The sequence below is a fragment of the Alnus glutinosa genome, chromosome 9 (assembly GCF_958979055.1).
Source record: "Alnus glutinosa chromosome 9, dhAlnGlut1.1, whole genome shotgun sequence".
In the NCBI taxonomy this organism is placed as follows: Eukaryota; Viridiplantae; Streptophyta; class Magnoliopsida; order Fagales; family Betulaceae; genus Alnus; species Alnus glutinosa.
The window spans coordinates 14,744,172-14,760,206 of NC_084894.1; the positions used below are offsets into that span (position 1 = coordinate 14,744,172).

Genomic DNA, 16,035 nt, shown 5'->3' on the forward strand with positions numbered 1-16,035 from the left:
ATGAACCCCAAGCATCTATTGTGTTAGTATTTTGGCCTCATTCTGTGTTTGGACAAAATCACTTATATGTAAGGATGCTGCAAACAGGGATTCCACTGTTCAGAGTGAAATCAGAAGAATTTCAAAGTTCCCTGTCAGGCGTCCGGACGATGTGTCATCCCGTCTGGTCGTCCATCTGTCTACTGTTCCATCCGTCTGGACGATGTGTCTTTCCGTCCGGACGTCAGATAGACAAGCATCATCTGTCCGGACTACATGTTTCTTCCGTCCGGACACCTACATCGTATCGAGAAGCTTCTATGTCAGCTTGCTCCGTCCGGATGTTTCAACAGCACATCCGGACGCCTATCAGTTCTCGAATGGTTCACTGATTCTTTCCAAGTTCAAGAAAGGGAAGATCAATCAACCGTCCGGACGATGTGGTATCCCGTCCAGACGCGTATCTCCGTAAGGCAAGAATCGCAGTTCAAAATGAACCGTCCGGACATCTGACAGCTGTGGTCCGGACGCTGGTGCATCGTATATGGTAAATGACGATTCGACTTCAACTGTCCGGACGTCTCCCCCTTATGGTCCGGACGCACGCGTATCAGATATGGAAATTGCGTGTTGAAGTTTTGCCGTCCGGACGCTCCTGCCCCTTGGTCCGGACACGCGAAGCCTATTATGCAAATTACTTGCAGCGGACGTGCGTCCGTCCGGACGATCGAGCCATCCCGTCCGGACGATGTTCTTATACAGAAAAGATTTCTCAGAGAAAATTTTGGAAAATCCTGTCGCACAGTTGTCTGTCCGGACGGCTCACAGGCTTATTTTGCCTGACGCCCATTCTGACCCCCAGCCTATAAATAGGGGCCTCTAGGCACTTAGAGCTGCAAGAATTCGGTGTGAATTCCATTAGAGCCCAGAGACGTGATATCTCCTCTGAAGCCGTTTTTCAAGTGTGCTGTGCTGTAAACCGAAGTCTATCTTAGAGGTTGGCTCTAAGGTAAGGAGTTCCATTGAATACCCCTTCAGGTAGGTGAACCTGGTTGGGAAGCGTTCGTGTTGGGTTACACGTCAGAGATCAAGGTATGACCACTGCATCGGTACATGTGAGTGTTACTATCTTGTATCTAGCTTTGTCTTCTGAATAGAGGAATTCCTAGGTTTGGCTGCCCCGGAGTAGTTTTTCTCTTAACTGAGTTTCCACTTCGTCAACAAAAATATCTGTGTCATTTTACTTGCCGTTGTACTTTAATTTATGTTGACACTTATGCACACACTTTATATTTGAAGTCAAATTTCAATTTTCATATTGCTTATGACTTACCAAGAGGTCAGGAGAGTAGTTTCTTAGGGCTGTTAGAAGAGCAAAAAGAGACCATCAAGGTAGAAAACTTCCTTATGTATTCTCCTCATTTTATCCCAGTTCATGATTCCCTTCCAGAAGAGAAACTGTTTGAGAATACTTAGAAGAATCTTCCTCGATATGCAGCCATTCGGAATTACCCTTCTGTAAGTAAAATTTATTCTCTTTGGTCCATGAGAAGAAAAGATTGGTGCTTTAAATTTAAATTTAAGGGTCAAAGAGCATTGAGCGCATCAAGGATGTAGATTACGTTGTGTAATACCCTGTATTTTAAGATATTAAATAAAATATCTTAAAATATGATTTAAGACCTAATAATAATGTAAAAAAAATAAATATGAATATTTATGAAAATAAATATTCATTTATTAAAAAGCATTTATAGTTTCAGTTTAATAAAAGTTTAAACAGACCCTAAATTTTGGAATAACGGAAACAGGGTCAAACAAAGTCCATTTTCGTCAATTCAAAAGCCAGAATGCTCGTCTCAAAGTTCTATAGCTACCCTCCAAATTTCATAACTTTTGGACTCCATTTAGAGTATGAAAACACCCGTAGAAAATACTACCTCTGATTTGGACGAAAATTTAGCAAATTAGTGGGCCCATTTTATTTATATAAAAACCCAGCCCAGCCCATGTGAACCCAGACCATGTGGAACAGACCAGCAGCCTACGCCTACTTGTGCAAGTTGAAGAAAAAGAAAAAGAAAACTCAATTCTCATACACGTTCGGTAAAGCTTCTGTTTTGCCAAGTTAGTTTAGTTAGAAGCTAATTACTAGTTACTTATAGATAAGAGATATTAGGAGGGTGATGGTTTTCTCTCCCTCTTAGTCAGCTTGCCACCAACGTAGAAGCACCCCATGTAAGAATTTAATGTCCCACATGACCTGGCACATAAGACAACTTATTAGACTCGATCTTAATGTTGGTTAATTAATCCTCCTTTATTAATTGTTGGTTAATGGTTGATTAATACACCATAATAAAGTGTTGGTTAATTAACTACGAGAAGTTAATATTTCTTATTAATTAATTCTGACATTGATGGAAAGTAGAATTAATGGTGATAAAAGAACAAAGGAAACCGGTCCACTCTACCTTATAAATATGTACAATATCCATCAGCTTTGTATATCTTAAGAGGGTCAAGTGAGAGAAGCTATTTCCTATTGTTTGAGCTTTGAAGAAGGCTTTTATTGCTATGGATTTTGGTATGTTTCTTTTATTCTATTTATTGTGAAAATCAAGATAGTTAAGATCTTGGAAGTTATAAATATTATGTATATTACATTTAACACCCCATCCATCGATCACAACCCACCCAAGCAGATCCAATCGTCCAAAGAAGGTGCAACTCCATTATCTCCATCTCTTCTTGCTGCCCACGCTTGGACAGCACAACAATTATACGAATCAACCCCGTCCATCAATTCAAGAATGTGTGCTTGTGCTTAGCTTTAGACATAAAACTCTTCTTGGCGGCTTGCCAAGTTGAAGAGGAGAAGAACATGGCAGAAGGCCATCCCAGCACCACGATGAGTGGCTTAATTTGTAATAGGATGTTGATGTTGCCTTTTCCAAGTAACAATTGTTTAATTGCATTTTAATTTTGGATTTTCTATATGCATGATGGTTGTATAATTGTGAGAATTGATCTTAATATTTATATTCAATCATTATGAATTTCTTATCTTAGAAAGTCTTTTATATTGATTGAACTCAATCCTTCATATTTTCTGTGATTATGTGAATGATTGTTATACAATGGTTTTAATTGATATATGATCCAGAGGGTTAGATAGGCCATGCCTAAGTAAGACGGATTGTACTACACCCTAGTTTAGTGTCATTTAGGTAGATAGTTCGTACCAACCGAAGATGGCTTATACTATTCCATTGATTGTGTGTATCCTATTAAAGACGTAGCTAATCCATACTTAGGGAAGACGGATCGTACCGCATATTAGTGGTTAGGTGGACAGTCCGTCCCAACTGAAGATGGATTATACTTATTCTTTAGAGGTAATTTCTTGACTACTCGAGTGAGACGAGTCCTATATCATGCATAGTATGAATTTACATTGTTAATTTATAATTGACCATTGTTATGCGGTGAGTGGTGAAATCAAGTCCCTATTCTTTCTCTCATCCCTACTCTCTTTACATATATGTCTTTTACTTTTATGTATTTATTTTTAGAAAACAAAAATCAAGTCAAACATCTTTTAAATTAAGTTATATTTAATCTTGAAAAACTTGATAGCAATACCTACACGCAGTGTAAAGACCAAGAAAATATATAGGAAGTTTAGCATTTAATAAATTATATTTATTTAATAAATTATATTTATTAAATAGATGAAACTAATAATTATATTGTAGGTGATAATATTTATATTATGTAAATAAAATTAGTATAAGATAAAATAAAGGAAGTTGGAATAATAAAATATTATTAATGGGTTTCTAGGATTAAATAAAAATAAGTCTAATTAGTGTGGTAAAATAAACAAAATGTTTATTTTATCCTATAGGCTTGTAAATGATAGCCCAAGAGATAGAGAAAAATGATGTCTTTTAGGCCCAAATCATGAATTTCAACTAAAGCTCACAAATACCCATGTTTTCAATTAAGTTGGGGGCATTTTCGGAAATTTTGCACAAACCCTCTTATTCCCCTCCTTATCTCACGACCACACACTCTTCATCTTCATCTTTTATTTTGTTTTGCTCACCAAACACACACACACACACGGCAGCACACTTCCCCCTCTCAACCACGAAAATCTCCACCATTTTCTCACTTGTCTCTTGCTCTTCTCCCTTCTCTCATCAACCCTTGAATCTTGGGAGCCATGGCATGAGAAAGCTTTGATTTCTTTTTGGGAGCATTGCACAAAGTGGCCTTTCAAGAGCAAAAAGCGTAAGTCCTTCATCCTTTTTATTTTTCTCTCTTCTCTTCTCCTCTTCACGTGGATTTGTGGATGTTTGGGAAGAGTTTTTGAGCTCAAAACGTTATCCATGGAGGGCTGTACACGGCAGTGGCTTGGAGTGATTTTTCACTCACTCAACTTCTTTCTCTTTGACATGTGCTATAGGTTTGGCTTGGGCTTTGCTTCAAATCAAGTCCTTCATCGTTTTTGAGCTTTGAGTAACGATTTTTGGGTGTTAGGACCTCCAATCTACCGATTATTTTGAGGTAATTTCGTAATCCCTAATTTTTGTCTAAGTTAGGTCAATTTTGGGTATTAGACTAAATTATTAAAATTAGCTTGAGACTTTGGCGTATAGTGAATTCCTTTACATTATTTAAGCCATGGGTTGTTGGATTAAAGGATTAAAACTTCAATTGTGTAAATTCTTAAGTATGAGAATAAACCTTAAATTTGATGAGTTGAATTAAATTAGGACTTTTAGATGTTTAAACCCTAGATTATTAATAAGTCGATTAATTGCATTTAAGGTGTTAATTAATCCTATTTTATCTATGAGTTTCAAAATAAAAAAGGTATTTATGGGGTTAGGTCCTAAAGTTAGTAATTTGTATAAATTGAAAATTTCAATTGTAAACTTAAGAATATTTCTATGTATAGGTTTAGTTAATTAATTGGTAATAGAGTAAACCCTATAATTTTATGGGTTGGTAATTGTAGATAATAAAATGTTGAATGGAACCTTAAAACTTTATGGGCTCAACTTTTAAACAAGTATAAAGGGAATCATGAGTTTATGGCTATGAGTTGGGGCTTTGATGTGGATTTTCTGTTTTGATGATTGTTGAAAGTATGACGATTTTTTCAATGGAATGAAAATCTGATTTGGATTGGTATTTTAATAATAAATGGTTAATGATTATTTGTTAAGGATAGATGTTAATGTTTGTGGTTGAATGGTTGGGCATTTTGGTATTGATTTGGTGAACCTTGATGGCTATGGCCGTGTGAAGTTTTAGAGGGTTTTGATGGCTTTTGTTGGTTGGTTTGCATTTTTTATATTTAGTTTTAGTAGCTCTCAGTGATTATGGCCTGTTGAGTTTATGTGCTAGCCGTGTGGGTATTGTACTATGAATTGGGATTATTTCGGGTGCGCTATTCCAAGTGGATTGGTTTATTTGGTAGGCCGTGGTTTGTTGAAATGGTAAATTCTTGATGAATGGGGTTTGCGTATAAGTTGTTAGGAAAGAATTGAAGAGTTTGAAGTTAAAGTGTTTAGATCACTTTCATGTAAATGGCAAATACGGTTAAAATAGAGAATTGGATAGTATGGTGTCTAATAGAGTAAAATGAATATGAAATAGTTACAAAAATAATGAGTAAAAGTAAAGTGTTAAACGTTAGGTTCTATAAGTTAATTATAGAAATATTTACCCACTATAATTAAAGTAGGGGAATAAGTAAATAAAATAAATGTAAGAGTATAGCAAATAAATGGAAAATGTAAAGATTATAATATGAAAATCATAGCTCAATATAAAAGAAATACTAAACCAATATTTTAGTGTGCAAATCATTAAGGTTCTATAAACTAAATACCGGATGTTTAGTTAACTAAAAGATAAAGTATTAAATATAATAGTAGATGTGTTTAAAGGTTAAGAAACGAAATAAACACGAACCTAAAATCAAGGCTTAATCTAATAGTAGTCAAGGGTACCTAACTAGCTTTAGATGCGGGTGGTGCGACATGTGAGCACGCGGGTAATTTATATGTCATAGAGTATAGGCTCAATAGGTTAGTCTAATATCATATATGTTTGCAGGCACGTAAAGTGGAGACTTCAATTGCTCCCCAACGGCGAGTTCAAGGTAACTAGAACATGGGGGATATTTGAGTCATGAGTCCAATGTAGTTAAGGTGAGTATTCTACTCACTAAGGAATCCTAAGAATGTAGATTTACATTTTGACAATATTTGGTTGTATTTATTGTTATGGAATTTGTTGGTGAAAATATATGTGAATGGGTTGTGATATATTTGGATTGAGAATTGTGATGATAAATGGATATCGTTGAAATTGGAATGTATTGATGGTTATGGAATTGTTTGTAAACAATATATGTGAATGAGTTATGATATATTTGGATTGCGAATTGTGATGATAAATGGATATTGTTGAAATTGGAATGTATTGATGGTTATGGAATCGTTGGTAAAAATATATGTGAATGAGTTATGATATATTTGGATTGAGAATTGTGATGATAAATGGATGTTGTTGAAATTGGAATGTATTGATGGTTATGGAATTGTTGATAAAAATGAGGGTATGTGTTGAAAGAAAGATGTTTGGGAATACACATGTGATGATATGTATATAGTGTGGATGCTTTGGTATTATGAGAACCCGGTAGTTGATAGATGGTAAGTCCAGTGTTGTAGTATCTGGCATAGTGGTAGGCCATAGTGTAGCAGCTCTTGGCTGAGATGAGTGGTAGGCCAGAGGGTAGCAGCTCTTGGCTGAGATGTGTGGTAAGCCTAGCATTGAAGTGCTAGCACTAGTGAGAGATGTGGTAAGCCTAGCATTGAAGTGCTAGTTCACGTGAGATGTGTGCCCTGCGGGTCGTAGCTTTACGGGCGGTGCTGATGGTAAGCCTAGCATTGAAGTGCTAGCACTAGTGAGATATGTGGTAAGCCTAGCATTGAAGTGCTAGTTCACGTGAGATGTATGCCTTGCGGGTCGAAGCTTTACGGATGTTGTTGACGGTAAGCCTAGCATTGAAGTGCTAGCACTCGTAAGATGTGTGAATATTGTTTATGATATGCGTGGAATATTGTTAATAGAAACCATCCAATTCACTATATAAGGAGAGGTAGCCCTTGATGTCATTGCACACCTTCTTCCTCTTCGCAAAGGCTCTCTCGTTTTCTCCCTTTTCTCTTGTGTTTTACAACAGTAGAAGCTGCAGAAATTCTGTTTCTCTCCCCAAAACAGGAGCTTTCTCTTCTCCTTCTTAGCTTAGAATCACAACAAAGAAAAGAAACAGAATCTCTTAAAACCCAACTTTAATTTCCTCATCTCTCACTCTCGAGTCTGTGCGAAAGACAGCAAAAAAACTATTCCTCTCTTACTTTCGGTTTCCAGCAAGGAAAAGAAAGGATAAAAAGAAAAAGGAAAATCTCTCTCACTTTCGGTCAACTTCAGCAAAAGGAGACAAGTTCTACCTAGTTCTAAAAGCAATTAGTAAGTGATAAGGATGATTTCTTTTTGATATATATACACCGAACCATGTATGTGTTATACATATTTATGGACTGAATTATATATGTTTAACAGTATATTTTAAAAAAAAATGTTACATTTTGTAATATATTTTTGGGTAACTTTCTAAACTTTAGTTAATGTGATTTTTAACTTAAAGTATTCTAATGTCCTTAGTTGTGTTTTAACAGGGTATTCCAAGTGGCGTATTTAAATAATAAATCACGTCGTTGTGATGCCCGAATAAAAAGTAATGTTTTACAAAAGAGCTGTTATTCCACCCAAAATTCTAAAAGTATTTTTAGGCATTAGTAACACTAATGCCGTTATTCCACCCGAATTTTATAAGATTAAAATACGAATTATTTGTACTATACCGCTTGAATACTTTTAAAATATAAAACACATTAATTATATTAATGGAGTTACTATGTCAATTTGGTACAAAAGTATATAAGCTTTTACAATGCCGTTTTACTTAAAAGGTATTGTGGATAATAATTAATAAATGCTGTAATAATGTCCGCATAAAATATGTGGTAATATAATTAACCTATTTTATATGCCGTTATAATATCTAAGCAACATTAGAAATTGGGTTAAGTGGTTCAAAAGTCGAAAGTGATAAAAGTGTCAAAATAAGTTCTTAGTATTTTTATACTAATTTATTATTGCATGTATATAATTATGCAGTTAACATTTCTGTGAATACTTTTTAAAGCAGGAAAGAACTGTGAGTATTCTTACTCACTGAGGATCATACGTGGTTGTTTTCTATAATGTTGTGATTTCTGCTTTATTTAATTATATGCATAGGTATAGTATATTGCATACTGTTAATAATTCTGATGCAGGGTTAATAACAAGTTGGTTGTTGGGATGACCAATGGACAAGCATACCGCCTGTACGAAAATAGTAATAAGTACAAGTTGGCTGTCGGGATGGTCAATGTGCTATGCAAGTTATGGCAACTTAATTGACTGTCAGGATGGTCAATGTATTTGGTTGTCGGGATGACCAATGTACTAAGTATGCTACTTTGACAACTAGTGCGAAAAAGCTAAGAAAACATGGTAAGGGAGTTTGTGCTCCAATAATTAGCCGCTTAAACGAACAAGGATTTAATGGCCTTGGTATGAGAGGAGTGCAAGAAGAAAATAATTAAGACTGTGCATATAAAACTGTCATTACATCATATCATTGCATCATATATTATTAAATAAATCAGTAATCATCATATTATTGGAAGCAATGGACTCACTAGGTATTTTTGTGTTATTGTTTCTCTCTGTATTATATATTAATACAGGTTATGAGGATGAGGAGTATCAGGATTGTCGAGACCCTTAGGTGATCTTGTTGGCAGTATCTAAGGCTAGGATGCCTCCCACTTTTGTGGACCACTATGTTTAGTCCATTATCATAATATTCAGAAAACAATATTTATATTTTGTTGGTATGTATTGATGATGCTATGAATATAATGTTTGTAAATTATCTGTGTCATACATGGCACAAATACTATTTTAATGTGTAATTATTCAATTACACGCTTTCTATATATTTTTAAGTATTTTTGTTAGAAGCTCTAATGTGTTATCATTAAAAAATATATATTCCGCTGCCAATTTATAACTTTGATGATGTCGTAATGTCACGTGAAAATCGAAATTTTCATTTACACATTTTTGTAAAAGGTGGGGCGTTACACGTTGGCTTGGCGGATCCCACATATTTTGACTAAATGAGTCAGCTTCATTGGTTTGAGCACAGGCCCTGTACGCTCGAATCCTCTATCAGGCCAGGGTACATGATCTCCTTCCAAGTTTATCTTCCCCATTGTTGCTTCATTCTTAGTTTATATTTTTACAACAATGTGTTGCACTTAACTAGTATTTGGTTGGAGTATCACTCTCTTGTTCAGGACATGTGTTTTTACAATCAAGTTTGGGGGTATGATATGCCTCGCATATGCTCATTCTGGTATTCCTATTCTCTTATTGTTATGTTCAGTTCTATACACACATTGGGGACAATGTGTGATTCAAGTTTGGGGGTATGGAAGAACGAAACACTGTCCAATATTTTGCTACGTTATTCTTGAGCATGCAGTTAATTTTGAATTATGATTCATATTTCATTGGTGAGCTTAACATGATGAACACATGATCACTTGACTATGGAATTTAGAAGTTTTGTTATTTTCTTTGGTAGCATGAGATATTACTTGTTTCAATTTGATTCTCACAAGCACACTAGCATGTAGTCTGTGGGGTATGAAATTTGAAATCAGTTATATTTGTTATCAATATCTTGGATACAACTGTGTAACTTATTAGAGGAATAACCTTGGCATAAAAAAAATTGAAAAAAAAGGAAAAAAAAAAGAAAGAAAGAAAAAAAAAAGAATAATATTGATCACTTCGAGCTTTTCACTGAGTAACCAGATCTCTTGCCTCATTAAGCATTGAATATTCGCGTCAAAAAGTGGAAGTTTTCTTTGATTGATAAAATGGCTAAGTTTAGCTTCGTAGCCTTTTTGACTCGAGTTAGTAAGTCTTTAGGGTGTTTTACACCTAGTGCTCTGAAACCATCTGGTTTGGAAGTCATTGACCTAAAACTCGTTACATGGGTCAATTAGAAAGCTTAAAGGAGCTAAGCATTTCACAGCTTGCATAAATAAAAATAATAGTAATAATAAATATATATGCCTTGGTTGTTTTACCTAATGGGGAGTCTAGCAAATTTTGAGTGTTGAACCATTCATGATTGAGATTATTTTTGAAACCACATGACTATGTGTTAAGTTCACTTTACACTACTTGAATATTGTGATATCTCATAATGCCATGTTAGTAGCTTAATTTTTAATTCCCTGAAATTGTAAAGATGGAGTTTATTTTGTTAAGCTTGCTAATGAATGAGAACCATTATTTTTATGATGTTGCATTCTTGAGGATAACATGGTAGAAACAATGTTTATGGGTATCATTCCTGGCAAACCCTCACAAGACTTCACTCGTCCACTAGGGAGTCCTAGGAGTTTAAAAGGCATGTTGCATACACTAAATGCAATCATACATCCCACGAAAGAAGGATTTATCTAGTTGTTTTTCAATTTTATTTCTTGTTTTATATGGCTAAGGGACTAGCAATATGTAAGTTTGGGGGTGTGATAAGCGTTGAATGTTGCACATTCAAGCTCCTTAACTTATATATGTTAATTCCTTAACATTGTTATTTGTTTGATTTTGTGTTGTTTTATTGTTTTCAGGTTGTAAATAAAGATGCAATTAATTTTATTGATTTTGGGCTTAAAGCACACTTTGAAAAGATCTAGAAGATATGTTTAAGCTTAACCAATCACAATAGAAGACTTATATGATGTGGTTAAGTTTAATCAAATAAAGGGAAGGATTAAATCAGAATTTCTCCACTAAGAGTCAAAATCGGATTGGATTCAAATTTGGATTCTGCACATATCTCAGTGTTTTGATCATAAATATTTGCTTAGATATCGGATTGCAATGAAATTAGTGGAGTTGGGAAGCAAATAAAAAATACAACAAATATGTCAAAAATTGATTTTTTCCAATTCGAGAATTTACTATGCCAAAATTGCCCCGTAATAAAAGACCATAATTCAGGATGAATTTGGAATCCTTTTCCTACTTGGATTTAAGTTTCAATCCCCCACTTGGACAAGAAGACTCAAGAGATGATTTTTCTAGAATTTCAAGAGCTTCTAGGCCTCTCCTAGTCTCTATAAATAGAACCCCAAGCTTCAAGAGAAAGTGTGCTTGTGCTTAGCTTTAGACATAAAACTCTTCTTGGAGGCTTGACAAGTTGAAGAGGAGAAGAACATGGCAGGAGGCCATCCCAGCACCACGATGAGCGGCTTAATTTGTAATAGGATGTTGATGTAGCCTTTTCCAAGTAACAATTGTTTAATTGCATTTTAATTTTGGATTTTCTATATGCATGATGGTTGTATAATTGTGAGAATTGATCTTAATGTTTATATTCAATCATTATGAATTTCTTATCTTAGAAAGTCTTTTATATTGATTGAACTCAATCCTTCATATTTTCTGTGATTATGTGAATGATTGTTATACAACGGTTTTCATTGATATATGATCAAGAGGGTTAGATAGGCCATGCCTAGGTAAGACGGATTGAACTACACCCTAGTTTAGTGTAATTTAGGTAGACAGTTCGTACCAACCGAAGATGGCTTATACTATTTCATTGATTGTGTGTATACTATTAAAGACGTAGCTAATCCATACTTAGGGTAGACGGATCGTACCGCATATTAGTGGTTAGGTGGACAGTCCGTCCCAACTGAAGATGGATTATACTTATTCTTTAGATGTAATTTCTTGACTACTCGAGTGAGACGAGTCCTATATCATGCATAGTATGAATTTACATTGTTAATTTATAATTGACCATTGTTATGCGGTGAGTGGTGAAATCAAGCCCCTATTCTTTCTCTCATCCCTACTCTCTTTACATATATGTCTTTTACATTTATGTATTTATTTTTAGAAAATAAAAATCAAATCAAACATCTTTTAAATTAAGTTATATTTAATCTTGAAAAACTTGATAGCAATACCTACACGCAGTGTAAAGACCAAGAAAATATATAGGAAGTTTAGCATTTAATAAATTATATTTATTAAATAGATGAAACTAATAATTATATTGTAGGTGATAATATTTATATTATGTAAATAAAATTAGTATAAGATAAAATAAAGGAAGTTGGAATAATAAAATATTATTAATGGGTTTCTAAGATTAAATAAAAATAAGTCTAAGTAGTGTGGTAAAATAAACAAAATGTTTATTTTATCCTATGGGCTTGTAAATGATAGCCCAAGAGATAGAGAAAAATGATGTCTTTTAGGCCCATATCATGAATTTCAACTAAAGCCCACAAATACCCATGTTTTCAATTAAGTTGGGGGCATTTTCGGAAATTTTGCACAAACCCTCTTATTCCCCTCCTTATCTCACGACCACACACTCTTCATCTTCATCTTTTATTTTGTTTTGCTCACCAAACACACACACACACACACGGCAGCACACTTCCTTCATCCTTTTTATTTTTCGCTCTTCTCTTCTCCTCTTCATGTGGATTTGTGGTTGTTTGGGAAGAGTTTTTGAGCTCAAAACGTTATCCATGGAGGGCTGTACACGGCAGTGGCTTGGAGTGATTTTTTACTCTCTCAACTTCTTTCTCTTTTACATGTGCTATAGGTTTGGCTTGGGCTTTGCTTCAAATCAAGTCCTTCATCGTTTTTGAGCTTTGAGTAACGATTTTTGGGTGTTAGGACCTCCAATCTACCGATTATTTTGAGGTTATTTCGTAATCCCTAATTTTTGTCTAAGTTAGGTCAATTTTGGGTATTAGACTAAATTATTAAAATTAGCTTGAGACTTTGGCGTATAGTGAATTCCTTTACATTATTTAAGCCATGGGTTGTTGGATTAAAGGATTAAAACTTCAATTGTGTAAATTCTTAAGTATGAGAATAAACCTTAAATTTGATGAGTTGAATTAAATTAGGACTTTTAGATGTTTAAACCCTAGATTATTAATAAGTCGATTAATTGCATTTAAGGTGTTAATTAATCCTATGTTATCTATGAGTTTCAAAATAAAAAAGGTGTTTATGGGGTTAGGTCCTAAAGTTAGTAATTTGTATAAATTGAAAATTTCAATTGTAAACTTAAGAATATTTCTATGTATAGGTTTAGTTAATTAGTTGGTAATAAAGTAAACCCTATAATTTTATGGGTTGGTAATTGTAGATAATAAAATGTTGAATGGAACCTTAAAACTTTATGGGCTCAACTTTTAAACATGTATAATGGGAATCATGAGTTTATGGCTATGAGTTTGGGCTTTGATGTGGATTTTCTGTTTTGATGATTGTTGAAAGTATGACGAGTGTTTCAATGGAATGCAAATCTGATTTGGATTGGTATTTTAATAATAAATGGTTAACGATTATTTGTTAAGGATGGATGTTAATGTTTGTGGTTGAATGGTTGGGCATTTTGGTATTGATTTGGTGAACCTTGATGGCTATGACCATGTGAAGTTTTAGAGGGTTTTGATGGCTTTTGTTGGTTGGTTTGCATTTTTGATATTTAGTTTTAATAGCTCTCAGTGATTATGGCCTGTTGAGTTTATGTGCTAGCCGTGTGGGTATTTTACTATGAATTGGGATTATTTCGGGTGCGCTATTCCAAGTGGATTGGTTTATTTGGTAGGCCGTGGTTTGTTGAAATGGTAAATTCTTGATGAATGGGGTTTGCGTATAGGTTGTTAGGAAAGAATTGAAGAGTTTGAAGTTAAAGTGTTTAGATCACTTTCATGTAAATGGCAAATACGGTTAAAATAGAGAATTGGTTAGTATGGTATCTAATAGTGTAAAATGAATATAAAATAGTTACAAAAATAATGAGTAAAAGTAAAGTGTTAAACGTTAGGTTCTATAAGTTAATTATAGAAATATTTACCCAACTATAATTAAAGTAGGGGAATAAGTAAATAAAATAATTGTAAGAGTATAGCAAATAAATGGAAAATGTAAAGATTATAATATGAAAATCATAGCTCAATATAAAAGAAATACTAAACCAATATTTTAGTGTGCAAATCGTTAAGGTTCTATAAACTAAATACCGGATGTTTAGTTAACTAAAAGATAAAGTATTAAATATAATAGTAGATGTATTTAAAGGTTAAGAAACGAAATAAACACGAACCTAAAATCAAGGCTTAATCTAACAGTAGTCAAGGGTACCTAACTAGCTTTAGATGCGGGTGGTGCGACGCGTGAGCACGCGTGTAGTTTATATGTCATAGAGTATAGGCTCAATAGGTTAGTCTAATATCATATATGTTTGCAGGCACGTAAAGTGGAGACTTCAATTGCTCCCCAACGGCGAGTTCAAGGTAACTAGAACATGGGGGATATTTGAGTCATGAGTCCAATGTAGTTAAGGTGAGTATTCTACTCACTGAGGAATCCTAAGAATGTAGATTTACATTTTGACAATATTTGGTTGTATTTATTGTTATGGAATTTGTTGGTGAAAATATATGTGAATGGGTTGTGATATATTTGGATTGAGAATTGTGATGATAAATGGATATCGTTGAAATTGGAATGTATTGATGGTTATGGAATTGTTTGTAAAAAATATATGTGAATGAGTTATAATATATTTGGATTGCGAATTGTGATGATAAATGGATATTGTTGAAATTGGAATGTATTGATGGTTATGGAATCATTGGTAAAAATATATGTGAATGAATTATGATATATTTGGATTGAGATTTGTGATGATAAATGGATGTTGTTGAAATTGGAATGTATTGATGGTTGTTGAATTGTTGATAAAAATGAAGGTGGTATGTGTTGAAAGAAAGAAGTTTGGGAATACACATGTGATGATATGTATATAGTGTGGATGCTTTGGTATTATGAGAACCTGGTAGTTGATAGATGTTAAGTCCAGTGTTGTAGTATTTGGCACAATGGTAGGCCATAGTGTAGCAGCTCTTGGCTGAGATGAGTGGTAGGCCAGAGGGTAGTAGCTCTTGGCTGAGATGTGTGGTAAGCCTAGCATTGAAGTGCTAGCACTAGTGAGAGATGTGGTAAGCCTAGCATTGAAGTGCTAGTTCACGTGAGATGTGTGCCTTGCGGGTCGTAGCTTTACAGGCGGTGCTGATGGTAAGCCTAGCATTGAAGTGCTAGCACTAGTGAGATATGTGGTAAGCCTAGCATTGAAGTGCTAGTTCACGTGAGATGTATGCCTTGCGGGTTGAAGCTTTACGGACGTTGTTGACGGTGAGCCTAGTATTGAAGTGTTAGCACTCGTAAGATGTGTGAATATTGTTTATGATATGCGTGGAATATTGTTAATTGAAACCGTTATAATATACAAGTGTGTGATGAACAGCGTGACTTGTACTTGAAAAAGTGTTGTTGTTTGAACTTAATGATATGTGAATAACGCTGTTGAACCCTGTATGCAATTATGTTCATGTACATTGTATACTTAGTGAGTCTTATACTACTGAGGTGGTGAATTCATACTTTCATCTGTACGAATGTGGTTAACCCCACAACTTTACAGACTCTGATGTTTTGACTGCAGGTTCGGTGGATCTACTGAATGACGTCGTAGCATAGTACTTGAGATGTTATGACTGAAGCCCGACGCGACAGTTATATTGGTTGGACCATGGGTTGTCTGCCTTTTGTTAGACTTTGTTTATGGCTCGTGTCGCCTGTGACACTTGTATTTATGAGCCAGTCTTTTAGTATGTATTAATAGCTTTGTAGAAGTCTTAAACAAATGGACATATTAATGGCTCTTTTGTTGTGATTAACTGTTGTTTATAGATGTACTTTCTGCTATGTTGATAATGTTATTATGTGTTA

General features: G+C 34.4%; 1 long non-coding RNA gene across 2 annotated transcripts; it reads left to right on the top strand.

Moving 5' to 3' along the window:
• The first annotated feature begins 3,996 nt into the window (after positions 1-3,996).
• LOC133878323 (uncharacterized) lies at positions 3,997-16,035 on the top strand. Of its 2 annotated transcripts, none has more exons than XR_009901878.1 (5): positions 3,997-4,278; positions 4,454-4,554; positions 6,115-6,209; positions 9,253-9,361; positions 15,728-16,035. It is a non-coding gene; the product is annotated as an uncharacterized LOC133878323 (long non-coding RNA). The 2 variants fall into 2 exon arrangements; XR_009901877.1 differs by having other exon boundaries at positions 4,012-4,278; positions 15,749-16,035.